Source organism: Nyctibius grandis, chromosome 10, assembly GCF_013368605.1.
Source record: "Nyctibius grandis isolate bNycGra1 chromosome 10, bNycGra1.pri, whole genome shotgun sequence".
Classification (NCBI taxonomy): Eukaryota; Metazoa; Chordata; class Aves; order Nyctibiiformes; family Nyctibiidae; genus Nyctibius; species Nyctibius grandis.
Window position 1 is genome coordinate 11,319,119 of NC_090667.1, and position 15,730 is coordinate 11,334,848.

General features: G+C 42.5%; 1 protein-coding gene across 2 annotated transcripts in view; it reads right to left on the reverse strand.

The window, feature by feature from the left end:
• UBTD2 (ubiquitin domain containing 2) overlaps window positions 1–15,730 on the reverse strand; it is a 55,219-nt gene that overhangs the window by 26,142 nt on the left and 13,347 nt on the right. The window contains exon 2 of one of the 2 annotated variants that reach the window (XM_068409451.1): window positions 6,144–6,190. The exons of the other annotated variant lie outside the window; for it this stretch is intronic. The gene's annotated coding sequence lies outside the window, so the exon portion shown is untranslated. The remainder of the gene's footprint in view (window positions 1–6,143; window positions 6,191–15,730) is intronic. 2 annotated transcript variants of the gene reach the window in all.

Below are 15,730 nucleotides of genomic sequence, written 5' to 3' on the forward strand. Positions count from 1 at the left end.
TAATACACTTAAATATTGCAGCTGAAAATAAGCAGCCCCTCCATGGGACAGGTCACAGAAACTGGGTGATGAGTACTGAATGCTCCTGAAAGACAGGTAAGCTACATAGGACTGAAGCCAATTAAGGATCCCACCACATATGATGCTGGAGCGACATCCTCTCCTATGCTCTCCATGAAGAGCCCTTGCTGTCCCAAGAGAGCAGAGGAACCCCAGCTGCCATCAGGCCAGGGAAGCACGAAGAGATGCAGTCTGCCACCCCATGTCCACGTTACCAAGGCCAAAATATCTCTTACGAGAATGAGACACCACCGCTGCTGCGATACCAAAGCCTGCAGAGCAAAGCTGCTGCTTATCACGTGCTCCTGGCCAATCTGCAAGGATGGGAGAGCACGAGGACAAACAAGTGTTTATGTTTAGCAGCCTGTATCCCATGTCTATCTTTAGAGATAATAAGAAACATTTCCTTTCTCCAGACCCTCTTATTTTTCTGGCAGAAACTTGACAATAGCTGACAAAACCCCCTTATATATCTCCTCAATCTTACTCCAGCATTCAGTTTTCAATGGAAGAATAGTGTAATGTCTAAACATTCTTCCTAGTTCTTAATCTACGCTTATGCTGTACCTCTACAGTTAACTACAAACCATATTTATGGTTCTGTGATTCTGTGAAGAATGTTTGTGGGGTTGAGGAACATGACTGAGAAGACTAAGTGTCAATATATCAGAAATACTCATTTCAGGTAAAGCTGTAACACTTCGCAAAAACAGTATTTAATTCAAATACCCCTTTCCTTCCTTGATTTTTTTTCTGCCATAGATGCACTCAGCTGCTTTCAGAACAGCACTTTATACTGAGCATTGGGTCTTGGGACTGACCATCGGTGCCTGGTGTTGCAGAAGGCACGACAACTTCACACAGGCTTTAAGGAGACGAAAACATATACACAAGGTTACACCTCATGCCCTTATACAATCCGACTTTATATGACCAAAGAACTACCTACTTAAATTCATAACTCAGAATGACATTCACACTTAAGAAGCTGAGACTTAAGTCATTGAAAAAAGGATATTTAAAAGAACTTCTGATGGTAAGGTGACATTGCCCACTATGTCAAGGCATGAGATTCTTCAGATTAAAAAAACATAGTAGAGGATGTATTTGCATGGAAACAAACTCAAATCATAATTAAAAGTAGCAAACGACAATGGCATGGCACACATGCAGTGTCTCCAGCTGTTGTTCTGTATCTCATGCAGAAACTAACAATAATAAACTTCTGAATCCTTTCAAGTGACCACAAACATTTATTGCTTTTTGTTGCCATGGGATGCTTCCATGAGATTGCTTCCATTTGCTTTTCAAAGAAGTGCTGACCATTTAACAGATTTCAGAACAGCAAACCCAAGTGTTTACAAAACACCAAGTTTCCTGGCAAAGCCCAGCCGTCCCTAGTCCAAGTCTCAGCTGAGCACATGCAAGCTGGGAGCCGATGATGGTCCAGCCTAGAACAATGGTGAAGGAGGCAGCCCAGACAAGATGGACTGCAATGCATTAAACAGTATATTATGAAATTGTAAAAACATGTGGCAAAACACTTAAATGAGGAATTGTTTCCTTATTAAGGCTTAGCAGTCAGAGCATGAAAATTTCAGACAGACAGACTGAACAGGACACTGTAAGAAATTTGGGTCAGTGGGCATCTTTTCTTCCATTCTACTCCGGCTAACATCTGTTTGCATGTACATTCAATGAGTGCTAATTTATCCCACAGGGCCCTCTCCTTCTCCCCAAACATTAATTATGAAAGCGGGTTAAAGGCACTGCCCGCAGTCCCCGAGCACGGCAGCGGTTCCTGCACGCAGCCCTGCCTGCCTGTTATCCAGCACCACTGCAGAAATGGCAACTGGCAATTTCTCTCCCTGGCTTCCCCCTTTGCCCAAGACAGCATCTGAATATATTGCTCTTCTCTAGACAAGAATAGCAGGAGAGAGACTAAAGAGACAGCGATCCTAACAGTCTCAGATAACTTCTCCCTGGAGATACGATCCTTCCTACACAGACAGCAGTGATGATAAACCCAGTGATAAATTCTTTTTTTCAAGTTGGAAAGAAGGATGGTAGAAGAAAGTGACTCTACAAATGCCTCTAAAGCCAGATTCACTCTAACAAGCCATCCATTCCAGTACTAACCCTTTAAACACAACCTGGCTTCAGAAGCCAGTATTTAAAAAGGTCTTTAGCATGTTTACCACTTATTAGAAGTGCTTCAAGAATCTCCTAAAAGCTTTTATGCTGCACCTGAAGGAATATTAATCTCTCTCTAGCTGTGTGGATAGATGGAGCAGAAGGAACACAAGAAACTTAAGACATGTAAAAAACCTAATGTGTAAACGGGCCCAAATCTTTCGCTTTCCACCTCATGATTTAGTCATTAAAGAGAAACATCACTATGTTAATCATTTAGTCATTAAAGAGAAACATCACTATGTTAATCTCTACAATCAAAGTTTTGGACCACATCAAAGGACTTTCTCTTCTGTAATAAGGCTGATAAAGACTAGTCAAATAAGCAACAAAACAAACATCAGCAGTCTGAAACACTTTGTCAGGTATTTACAGTGTCAGTTTTGTATTCCTCACTTCAGAAGTAAACTAGAGCTCAAAAGAAAACATTGACTTCATTTAAGACCACGCACATCAGAGGCACAAGCAGCTTGCAAGATCTGGAAGAGAAAGTAACATCCACATTAATTTTTCATCTTACATCACTTCAACATAAGTAAGAAATTATTAATATGCTGCTTGAAAATATGAATAGTTTTGTAAGTGCCAAAAAGGCATGTTCTCTCTGAAGCAATACTGAAAGTTGCCCATCTCAATAGATGCCAATGGTTGATATTTTTGGCAAAAGATTTATTTAGAGGGAAATATGAAGACCACTAACAGTCTACTTTCCAACAAGGAAAAGATCAGCACATTAGCGACACTTCCAAATAATTTAGGCTGTTCCTGCTCTAGCAGCTCACAGATATTCAGGTGGTGCTGTGCATCTCAAAGAGGTGTAAGAAGTTGCTGACAACCTACAGGACTTTGCTTAAAAGCAGCCTTTCTCAGTGAGGAGCAACCACACAGGTCACTGTGGCCTTACCAAGGATTTCCCTGCGCTGCTCAGAAGGGTTACTGCAAAGAGATTACAGAGGCTCTGTATCCTCCTGGATATCGGACCTGTTCTAGCCAAAGAGTTGCCTTAAAGATGCCTCCTGCGCTGTTTCTGTTCCCCTCCAGCCTGAACTGCACCTACTACTTGCATGGTACGCAGAGCACAAACTCCAAACACCATTTGTAGGACTTGCTAAGGTCCATTCAGGTTAATGACAGCAGAAGCAATAGCTAAGAAGGTAAAAAGTCCTGATAATTACCAGCTGCATAATGAACTTCCTAGGGCTCAGCATGCATAGGAGAAACCCAAACCTATCTAGTTAGGCAGTTGGGATACAGTATGAGGCCGGGCCAGGAGAGGGGATCGCAATGATGTGCAGCAGGCTGGAGAAGCAGGCGAGGAGAGAGGCTGTCTCGTCCGAACTCAGCATCCATGCCATTCAGGTGTCCCTACACATGCAAAATCCAAGCACTGCTCAAGCCCCCTCCCCAGTCAAGTGTCTCTTATTAAACTGTTTAATACCTCAAAGTGACCTAAAACCAGCGGCAGACGAGCAGTTGGCTGGTTCTGTCCTATCAGTAGGATTTAGCAGCATATAATGTGTTTTCCCATCACAGTTAGAGGAGTACCCTGGGATCCCAGATCTCAGCTACGACTGTCAGACCCACTAACCGTAGCTCTTGGCAAACTAGAGTCTTACTTTTCAGAAGCAAAGACTATTTCTCCACTCCTTGCAGACTATTTTATAAGCTGAATTACAAAGGTTTGTTTCCCTTCCCTGCAGCTTCCTGTCAAAGCAATGGCATCAGTAAGGTTATGTACACTTCTTTTAAACAAGCTTATGCCAATAAATCCAGATATTTAAATCAGCTTCTTAACAGAATGTCAAAAAATGCCTATGTAGAACTTTTTTTTTTTTAGCAGCTGTTGTGTTTGTTATGTTGCTATCACTATGGATCACAGTATTGCTGCCTCCTCTAAAGCGGACCAGATGAGTAGGAGCAGCTGGTAACGGAAGAGTCTCATACTAAAAGCCAATATCCAGCCAAAGCATTCATAATTCCTAGTTTATACTCCCATGAACTGTAGCACTCGATAATCAAATTGGATAATATTTCTGCTGCAAAGGGCTTACTGTCAAATCAAATAACACAAATGCAACAGCTGAATGAGATATCAGACAGCTCATAGCCTCTGGAGAAGGAGAGGTGGACCTCTGCTTCAATCGTGAATTAGATTTTCCTCCTTCCCAGTTATTGACCACACAGGTAACCCTGTAAGAGAGGCCACAGGATTTGGTCCCCCGTTACAGCCCAGAGTTCCCCAAATGCTTAAGTTTTAGCTCAGTTGCTGGAGGTAAATGTCCCCTTTGCTGTCAGTCAGCCTTAGGTGAACTTTTCCCTCCCACCCCACTTCAAGTCTCTTTCATCCATTTCTTAAAATAATGTTAGGATTAAAATTTGGCATGTTAAATTCATGCAAGTGCTCCACAGTGAATTTCTTCCTTTTCCTTTGAAACAGAAGCATATGTTGTTTGTAGCATTAGTCTTCTGCTGCTCTTGTAAGATGTGGGGAAAAAACGTCCCAATTTGGCCAAAACATGTGTTGGAAAAGTCTCTGTGCACACACAACCCACCCAGGGCATGGAGAGTCTGACAGTGCAGTTCCCAGAAGGAGACATCTGGACTGGACATGCTCCATTTTAAGACTGGAGGCCCAAAGCTGTTGATGTCCATGGATCCACCAGAGCTGTGTGCTGAAGTTGCAAGACCAGGGCCTTTCTGTGCTTTCAGATCTCTGCAGACGTGTATGAAGACAGATACATAATAAGAAACAAGAACTGGGGAAGGCTGGCATGGATGGACCCTCAACCTGTGGAGCACGAGTTAAGAGCAGATACAGGCAAGTGTTAGAAGACAGTATCAAAATGTTGAAATGACACTAGTATCGAGAGAATCTGGCAAGATCTGGTAATATTTTCATTGGGTTTTTCGCTTTGTTTAGGAAAATATCTAAAGATGAAGACAACTGCTTATGTGTTGAGAGATGAAAAAGATTTTGAATGAACTTTTGAGTAAAGGAGCAGGAGCGCCCAACAGAAGTGCTGAAGGAAGGATACAAAAATCACCAAAGCAGTCTATCTGAATGGGAAAGATGAGACAGATATTCAGAAACTGTTCTCAGTGGAAAAGATGGGATTTGATGACTGTCAGGCTCCATGGGAGTAGGACAGAAATGATAAGCCGTCAAGGAAAGAACACAGACCACGACTTGAGGAGGCTGAGGCCAGCGAGGAGAATACAGCATGCCGGTACTGTTTGGTTTCCTCAAACTGTAGACATGCACAGCTTCAATGGGGGAAGTGATATCCTCCGAGGGATACGCAATTTCAGAAAGAGCAATGGGTAATTATTTGAAGACAGTCGAGAGAAGCTAACTAAATATTATACAAATTGAACTAATGATCAAAAATATTTTATTTACAAAATTGCTTCCCTGTTGAGGATCAGTTGCTAACAAACTATTTTTCTAAGACAAACGAAATGCAAAGTAACAGTTTATTACCCATAAAGTTTCTTTTAGTAATAGTCCCAAGGGTTTCCCTCCCCACAATAGTGAGTAATACTATACTTTATCAAATGAGTCTCATTTTAAATCTATTTTGCTCCAATTTCCTCATAAGGTATCTTGTAATTTGGTAACAATATCTAGATACGGTTCATCCTAATAATTTTCTTTGCATCGTTCTCTAGTGTAATCCTTCCAGTAGCTGAATTACAATAGCACTTGGAGGAAGAGTCAGTTCAAAGGAGAGGTGCAGAAAAACAGCGAAATCAAGGAGGGGGCAGGGGGAAATGTATTGCATCTAAGCAGCAGGCAATTTGAATTACATTAAGTAGCGTAGGCTTACACAATTTAAATTACATTAAGTAGCACAGGCTTACACAACAACGGGAAAATGGCAGAATCTTACCTGTTTATCGCTAGTTTTCAGCATTTTTATTTCTTAAGGTTACATTTCTGCAAGGCAAGAACAGTATTTTGGAAAGGAAGTGTCCCCGGACAGTAGTAAAAGACTTACAAGTGAAATATTTCACTGAACAATTAATTTTCCTAACAAGGAAATGAAGGAGCACCAAGATTTCATATGAAAACTAAAGAAAATATCTATTAGCACAGTCCTGAGAGTATTCAGAGCAGGGTAACATTTCTGGGGACCCTGTGGGGCTGAGAAAGCCATGAGCTTTCCAAATGCCAGGTGTAGATAGACAGACAGAATGCTTTGAACCAAATTCAATTTTAGTCTTTTTCATGAAGGGAGATTGTGGGGGGTAAGATGAATGCTACAAGAAAAACTACATTTCCTGATAGAAAATCAACTTATATATTTAAACAGGTGTGTAATAAAACATCAGGCTACAGACTCAAACCCATGTTATGAAGGTGTAGGCAAAACAGTCAATTTTGAGCCAGACAAGAAGTAAACTTGTGGCGTGAAGCTTTTTAGAGCAGCAAACCTAGCAAAGACAAAGCTGCGCACAAGAAGGAAACCCACCAACTAACCCCTGGGGCTATTTCCCCTTTCTCCTGCCTGGAAGGGCGTGAAGGAGGGAAGAAAAAAAGAAAAAACGCTATCAAGAAGGGGAAGACCCCGTGGGGGACAGCAGACTGATCACCATCGCTCAAAGCCAGGCTTGCACTCCTACTTGAGCAGCCTGCCCAACACAACACGTGCTGGTGCCAAATGATGCACGTGGTCCCTCTGGGGAAAGGGGTGCCATCAATCACCTGTGCCAGCCCTACGCTCACAGGCAAACAGGGCTGTGTCCCCCATATGGCTGCTCACCTGTGCCGGCATACGGATGTCACAAAGCATTGCTCAAAGGAGGAGCAGGGAATACGCCTTCCCCATTTCTCCAGGTCTCTCCCCAACTCTTACCTAACAGCTTCTTCCAAAAGGAGTTAATTGCACAGAAGAAACTGCAGTGAATAAAATGCAAGTTACACTGGTAATTACAGCCAGTTTTGGACAAGTCATACATGCACAATGCTTCCCTGCCTCTCCCCATACACAAGGCACTAAATCTTCACTGAGTCAATCCAGAGGCTTCACAGCATGAGATATAAAACACATGAGAGGATAAGGGTGTATGAATGTGCTGGACAAAGAGAAAAATTGACTCTAATTACCAGCTATGACACCGTATTTTCCATTTCTCCCATCATTTTCAACAGGACTGCAGAAGAAATCAAGAGAGCCTGATATTTCCAAGCAGCTCATCACCCCTCACATTTCAAAGAAACCAGCAGTATTGCAGCAAGAAATAAAAGCTTCGAAGTTTTGAGGTCTGCTCCCTGATGGTACACCAGATCCAAACATCCCACCTCACCCCAACACATGCAGGCTCTATCCAGATCACCAACAGCCCTGAAGCGTGCTTCACGCCGGACACGCTGCAATAACATAGGTTGTCCGTCACAGAAATTTAAAACAGTGTATTTTGTCTATCATGAGGTGCAATTCACAGCCAAGAGCCAGCTGGCAAGAAGTGAACTTCAGCCTCCCGTCTGTTCATGCAGGTTTTACGAGGACAATTCCTCTGATCCCAGAGCTGCAAGAGCAGGACGCTGAACGCCGACAGTTACAAATGCTCCGGATAAGTGGTGTTGGATGGAACAATAATGCAAACAAAGCTACTGTGAAGTTCTCTACTGTTACTTGCCTCAACATTTCAAACAATATTTTTCAAAGGAAATTTTTTGCACTGCTCTCCCACCAAAAGCTCAGCACGATTTCCTAGCGTTAATTCTATGGCTTTATTATTAGTTTACAAAATTTTTGTGGTTACTCCTGAGCCCTGCCTTCCCACCCAGCTTCCCGGTGGAAGCGCAAGCAGAGCATTTCTTGATCGTCTCAATTAGACTTACGATGCAACACCTCTTCTTCCACAGATAAAAACGCCTAAGGGAGCGAACACCTTTGCAGAGTCACCACCTCAAATCCTTAGTGCCTGGGTCAAGGGGTGACCATGGATGAAGCAGGAACACTGTCAGGCAGGGTGAAGGCCAGATGATGCACATCTGTCTTGATTGCACCCCATCAGAGGAACCTCAGAGCCACCAATTCTGCTTCCGCAGCTGGCAGGAAGAACGGCAGTAGCTACATTGGCTGTTCAGCGTTAGCTTCAGCCTCGCGGTGAAGTTCTGGTAGCGCTGTGACGGAACAGCTTCAAGGGACAGACATTATCAACGCAATTACCTGTCAGCACTGTTTACACTCGAATTTAAACTGCTTCTATCTCTGGCAGATGCATGCTTTCAGCTGGATGCGGAACAGGATAAAGATCTACCTGTTTCCAAATTATAGTGTGCAAGCCCCAAGACCTTTAATCTGTACCATCGACAATGCACAACTAGACTATCTTTTTGGGAACCTATGACAAGAACTTCCTATTAAGGAAGCTGTCAGCAACATGAAAAATACTCTGTTTGAGATTGGCTGCATAAAGTACATGCTTCTTTTGACTTCTGCAAAGCATAGCTTAAGTTAAAACTCTGTTGCAGCTGAGAGCTTGGCATCAATGCAGCCTCTCACATACAAAACAAAGCGCGGTACGCAGCACAGCAGAGCTCGAAACAGTTGTGGGAACGCAGTGGGAAGATGGAGAGCGCTTACCTAAGGAAAAAAAAACTCAGTGCTTTCTGTCTCCCATCATGAGGAAGAATGCAACTTGGCAACTTCACTTTTAAAGTACTGAAACCATTCTATATCTTCCCCTTGGCTCAGTTAACAGGGAAACTTGAGACACATCAAACAAAACCATAAAGCAGTGAGTTCCTCCGACCGGTCAAGTCCATGCCAGTGTATTGCCGTGACGTGGGTACCTGGTTGCTGCCCACGCCAGCAGCACAGACCAGTCTCATCTGCTAGCGTGGATTTAATACAAGGAAAGATCTAGCATTCCCAGCTGCAAATGAACATTGTCCTGGCTCAGAAGCCCTGTTCCTCCTCGATAATGTTCTCCCTCTGACCACTGCATAACAAGCATCTATATGAACTGCTAAGGAAAGATTTAAAGACGTTTACCGGAGGCTGACATCCCTCCTGCCAAAAAACTTCCAATCGGAAGTGCTGCAAGTGATTCTCCGCACGCCAACAGCCGAGTTCTGTGCACTCGAGCAAGGCACAAATCGGGGTCTCAGTGGCGTTTAAACTGACGCTTTGACTTTCTGCTGCCCTAAGCCATGGGAGCGATGCGACCACTGCGAGCCTCTGTCACGCAGCCGCAGACCGACCACACAAGGTCACCACAAATTCTCCGAGTTTGGTAAGTGACAGACATGGACATCTGCTGTACGTCTGGCCTGTGTTAAACGCATCCCAAGGACTTCCAACACCAGCACAATTTTCATTTAAGAAAAAAAAAAAAACCAAACAATTAAAGGCAGCCTTATCTTTCATCCTGCCAGAGTTATAAAAAATATTAAGCTGATAGTTTTCTTCAAACAATGAGCCAGCTCCACCCTGATTAGCTGAAAGCGTGCTGAAAGCCAGCTGGCAAACCCTCCTCAGCAGTCCCACGTGTGGGGTGTGTACACATGATGCTGCAACTTCTGAAGGCTTTCTGGATGATGCCATGCATGAATTTACTTTATTACAAGAAGCAAACCCAGGCTTCTGCAGCTGTTCTCCCCTTCATTGGGTCAGGAGGAAGGACAGCAAGGGTAGAGCTGGGAGGGGAAGCCTGGTCCAGAGCGGATCCTGCCCACGGGCGGCTGCTCACACCCGGGGGGTCCCACTCCAGTGCCCCGACACAAACAAGTTCTGCCAGTGCCATGGAGACTCAGAACTAGTTTCAACATAATTGAAACCTTTTTAGGTCAGCACTACGGCTCAGTGTTAGCTAGGAAAATTTTAAAACCAACAGAGATTCTAGAAATCCACAGGGTTCCCCTAAAGTACAATTGCTGAGGAGGAGCTGCAGAAGTCAGCACGATTTCAGATCCCATCTCACCGCAGCGTTAATTTGTGCTGGGCTATGTTGCATTAAACCCTTCCACCAACATTTTAAATTTAACACGGTCTGTGTAATATAAGGTATAATGCACAAGACAGATGGCCAATTTAATGTTCCTAATGAATACTCAGGTGAACACAGCATTGCTTGCTCTGTCACTTCTCCCATGCACAGCAGTCACAAATGCCAGAAGGGAGTGAACAAAAAAAGCCTCTAAGTTGTAACTGTTTTTACAATGACCAATGATTAAATTAGCTTAGTTACAGGATCTAACACCATGTCTTGAATTTATTCCAGTGTCACAGTTATTGGCAGGGATAAAGTTGCACATTAGCCAATTAACTAAATGCACTATCACTGTATCTCAGCTACTTAAGCTCATCAGTTAATTAAGAGATCAGTATAAGCTGAAAATAGGAATCTTACCTGCCACACATACCAAACATACATTATCTTAATGATTTAATTTTACAGTTCTGTATTATGTTCCACAGGTGCCATCTGGAAAACTGAAAGGCAATTGCTTGGTTTAAGGAACAGGTGAAAGACACATAAGCAAACATTTAAAGATTTAATCTAAGAAATTGTATTTTGCAGAACGATACTTCGATACTTGCTGCTTTACTAAGCTCTATTTTACAAGGTAGTTTTCATGATAAAATTACCATTTCACACTCATTACAAATTACTTCTGTATCAATTTTTAGATGCTTTCAACTTGGTTCCCATTTAAGAAGTGTTTTATCTTAGTGTCTAACTAAAACCTATCACTCATTTTCCCAGGGACCATGTGCCGGTAATTTCCAAGAAGTGCGTCTGCCAGCGGGAGCTGAACAAGGCAGACCTGCACGCACACAGCCGTGCTAAGCACCTGCAGCTGCAGACAGATGTGTAACAGTGGGATAACGCGTTCTTGATGCTCCTTAGATGTCAGGCTTCTTTCTGCAAAGTAATCTCTCACCCAGTTCTTAACATCTTCTTTATAGCTGTCAAGTCAGTCCTGCAATACCCAGCACCAGCACACCAGTGATTTAGGAGAAGAAAAATCAAGTATCCCACTTGTTGATGTTTATCCTTTAGGGTCACACAGCAACACCACAGCATCACTCAAGACCTTCCCAGAATGTTGACCTTGTTTTCCACCTACTGCAAAGCCCATCTTTTTGGTGTATCTGTCCTTCCTGGCAAGGCTACAGCCATAGGATTAAAAAAAAAAAAAACGAAACACCAAAAAAACCCCACCAAAAAACCCAAGGCCTTGCAAGGGTGAGACTTCATTTCTGTGGCAGGTTGATTAAAAACCAAAAAAAAAAAAAAACCCAAACCACCAACCTAACAAAAACCCCTCTATATTTCAGCTGCCCTTAGCACAAAAGGCTCTTCATCCACAGAGAAGGTTTCTACATGTTACAATATCTTAACTAGCAGGACTCATCCTCCTCCCCTGCTGTCCCTTGTTTCCCATCAGTAAAAAGCACTTTGTCACAACATTAACAAATCAGTATGACCATAGAAACAATCACATCACTGAGCCTCCAGGTGCTCCCAAACAGTGGGGTACCAAAAGAACTAGGTCCATGTTAGTTTTCATACATTTGACTGTGCACACTGAACTTCCGCAGGGCAGAAGTCTGACAGACTGGTGTGGCTTAATGCCCCAGTGAAAGCCAAAAACATTCATTTACTTCTCTTCTATAGTCAATACTTTCTGGATCCACAATCCAATTAATAAGCTTGAAAATTTATTCATGGAAATACACATGCTCACAGCCTAAGCAAACTCCAGCCTTGCATTCAACAGCATGTCATCTAAAACAAGCGGGGAAAAAAACAGCTAAGGAAAAATGATGATGCAAGTTGGATTTTTAAATAAGCAATGTTGAAACTAAATTCTTACTTGGTTTTCTGGACTATCATTCTCCCAGAAACTCCAACAGCCAAGACTGGAGAAAGCTCAGAAGCTGGAAGGTCTATGAATGGGTGTAAAGGCCAAACAGCATCAATAGCTTAAAGGTGCAACACTTTGGCTTCTCAGACAGGGTGATATGGAGCTATCAGCAGTTGTCTTGGAGTGCTGAGGAAGTCTCCTCCCCAAGCCCCCACCAGAGGTTAGAACATATGGTAAAGACCAACTGAAAATGAATTTGGAATTTAACTTGAAACTTACTTTGAAAATTAACTCCTGCGAAAAACTCTGGTGGGGCCAACCCTACATTTGATTTTCACCCCATGTGAAGGATAGGAATCTGCCTTAAAACAGTGTGTAAAAGAGCCACAGAATCTAAAGCAGACACTGGAATATGCTTAAGTGATCGCATCAAGTGATAAAATAAAAGCAGTTACGTACAGGAGCCGTGGGGACCCAGGAGCAGGTTAGAGCAATTGACTGACAGCTCTGTTCTCCAGATGAAGGTGCTGGATATTACAAAACACAGGAGGAAAACAAAGCCAAAACCCAGAAACAAGAGCAGTCCAGAGAGGGAAGCTCCACATTAGGATCATCCGAGACCATGAAAACAGGATAAAGTCTACCTTCTTCTGAGTGAAAGCAAAGTTAGATCATTCCCCATCACCCATCCATGCATCCCACCCCATGTCTCATGGTGTATGCAGTTCCTCTCCTGCGCCATAATGTGCCACATCCCTTCTGTAGGCTGCTACTTTACACTGGCAGGGTGACATCCATCCTCTTGCCTCTAGTTTCCATGGACATTTAATGATGCAGTTCTTGGAAGAAAGGCTAAAACATGCCATGAGCTGAGTTTTCACAGTTAAAACTTGTTTTCAACTGCAATCTCCAAGGTAAACGATTTTAGGGAGAGAACGAGCATCACGCATCACACAGGTTGAAGAAAGCTCCTGTTTGTTTTCCAGTATTTACAAAGGAAGGGAAACAAATCATACCCAAGAATTAAAAAAAAAAAAAACAAACCTGCTAATTATTTTTCTGTAATCATACTAAGGACTTACTTTCTATACTGTTTTGCTACATAATTTAATAAGTAACAATAGTTTAATGATAATAATTACATCATTAGTTAGCACAATTACCTTATTTTGACAGTAAATGCAGAGAATTTCCTCTTTTGTGCATTCCTTGTGTATAATGCGAGACGGCAAGAACCAGGAGCATAGGAGGATGATGTGAACACAAACTCTGCATTCAAGGGCATGGGTGCTTTTTTGTTTGGTTGTTTTTTAGCAGAGAACAAGTTGTGTATATTCTACAAGTTTAGTTACTTCTCAGCATTGTTCAGATTAATACTGACATAGTTTACAGGGCAGGTTGGATATTAAAAAGCCTTTAAAAATTTTCTTAATAGGCAATGTTTCAGAACCACTCAGTATAGGGCAGGATTTCTTTAAAACTGCACAAAGTATATCTACAATATTTTCTGTACTATTTACTAATAATGCACAGGCAACTTCAGAGGACCAAGCTGCCTTTTGAAAAACATCTCTGTCCAGCTATTTTATACATACCAACCTCTTAGCCATAAGGGGTTTCAAGTACACCTTTTGTTAAGAAAACCATATTTACCCCAGAGTTAGATACAAGTAATAATACATAAGGACACTAGTGCACTGCTTAGATAATTAGAAAGCGATCATCCATCTTCCTAACCTAAAATGAAAAATATGCAAGCCTTTGTTGCACCCTTTATATATATATCTCTATCTGTATGTCTCATACATCCAGGCAAAAATAAAACTCTGCTGTTAAATGGGAGCACTTGAACGAAGTATCCTCAAAACTACATCCTTTCAAGACCATTTTAACCCCCTGTGGATGTACTCAGGGAAAAAAAATAGACCTTTTATAGCCTATGGTCAAGGATTATCGATGCAATCCAACTTCAAGCATTTACCCGAATGTGCCCGAATTAGGAGGATAAACAAGGCAGCCGCCTCTGAACAACGCTGAATGCGGGCATCAACTTCTGCTGTGAACCTCCTTCTGCAGGAGCCTGCTACTACCCATGAGATGGAAGGACCTTGGAGTAAGCACGTAAAACTGCCCTCTTAATTTAAATTGCTCAAATGAGATTAAAGTAGCCAGAGTCTTTCCATCTTTAGCAAATTCATTTGATCTCTCTCAAAAGCCCCTGAGCGCAGAAGTCTTTAGCTCTATTAATGGACTGAACGATGCTTGTTCTGTACCAAAGGGCAGCGCTTCCAATGGACACAACAGCACATCCCTTAAGTAACTCCTCTTCCTTCCAAATGGATCACTATGGAGCATAAATTGATTTAAAATGCATTTAATTCCCAACAACTCAGAGCAAGCTAAAAACTGGCAGTGCAATGATTATGCTGGCAATGGGATCGGCCGTTACGTGTCCAGTAGTAGCTGAAGTAGGTCTTAACCACGGGCTACGCTTGTCTTTTCTAAAAACGTACTCACCATAACGCTCGAAGCAGCTTAGTTCTCCAGAGTCATCATCTACTCATAAGCAAAAGTAGTAGCGTTTGTCAGGACAGATGCACTTTTCCTACTTTTTTACATAATTTAAGACATGAGTGCTGTAACAGCAGATCAAAATACACGTATGCTGATTCTGGACTCGAGTCGTTAAGTTTCTGGAGGAAAAATCTTTGGTTCTGAGTTAAGGCACAACTCTACAGTATTAGACAGACCCTCTTCTCACCCTTTCTCCCCTTACTTCAAGGGAAAATAAGCCTAGCTTCAAATTTAAGGATGAGAACTTTGACTGGTAATGAGTTAGAATGCATTAGCAAAAAGAGATTCTTACTTCAACCATTTGAAAACAAGAGCCCAGATTTCCCATGGTTTTGCATACATTTGTTGTGCAGGAAAATTATTTTGTTTAGGTGGAGGGACTTCTGAAAGCATTGGGGGGAAAAAAAAACAAAACACCAAAAAACCCCAAACCACTGATTGCTGGCTATAACAGTTAAAAGAATTCACAAATGGCTGGATGCATGTACATTCCAGATTCACCCAGCTCGCTGTACTAATTACTGTGCTCTAACGAGCAAACTGTGGCCATGAAGTGCTGCTTCTGCAGCTCTGACCGAGCACGTCTCAAACCCAGCACCCAGCAGAAGTGGGGCTGCGTTTCGGACTCCATCACAGTGGCAATCAAATCTTAAATGTGAAAGAAACCCATCCAGATCCCCCAGCGAACAGAATAAATACACAAAGAAAGTATTTAAGTTTCCTTGCTTTTAAAAGTCTGTATCAAAAGTAGGAACAGAAAGCCTACAGCTGGGGCTCGAGCAGACCGAGCAGCTCTGCTCAGCTCAGGCCAGGCCCCAGGCAGTGATTTCTTCCAACAATAGTTTCTCTCCTGCTTACTTTTTAAGTTGTAGCTTTGGTTCATTAAACTATGGGCAGTGTTCAGGACCTTCCCTGTGACAGCAATACTTAGGCACTAGTAGCAACAGGGGCTATTAAAAACATTAATCAGAAAGGCACTAAGAAACAAGACACTCCTTTGCTGTGGGAAAAGTCATCTTTGCTGGGGTACGTCCAAGACGATCAAGTAGGAAGAATAATCCTCTTTGTGTGTTCTCTTCT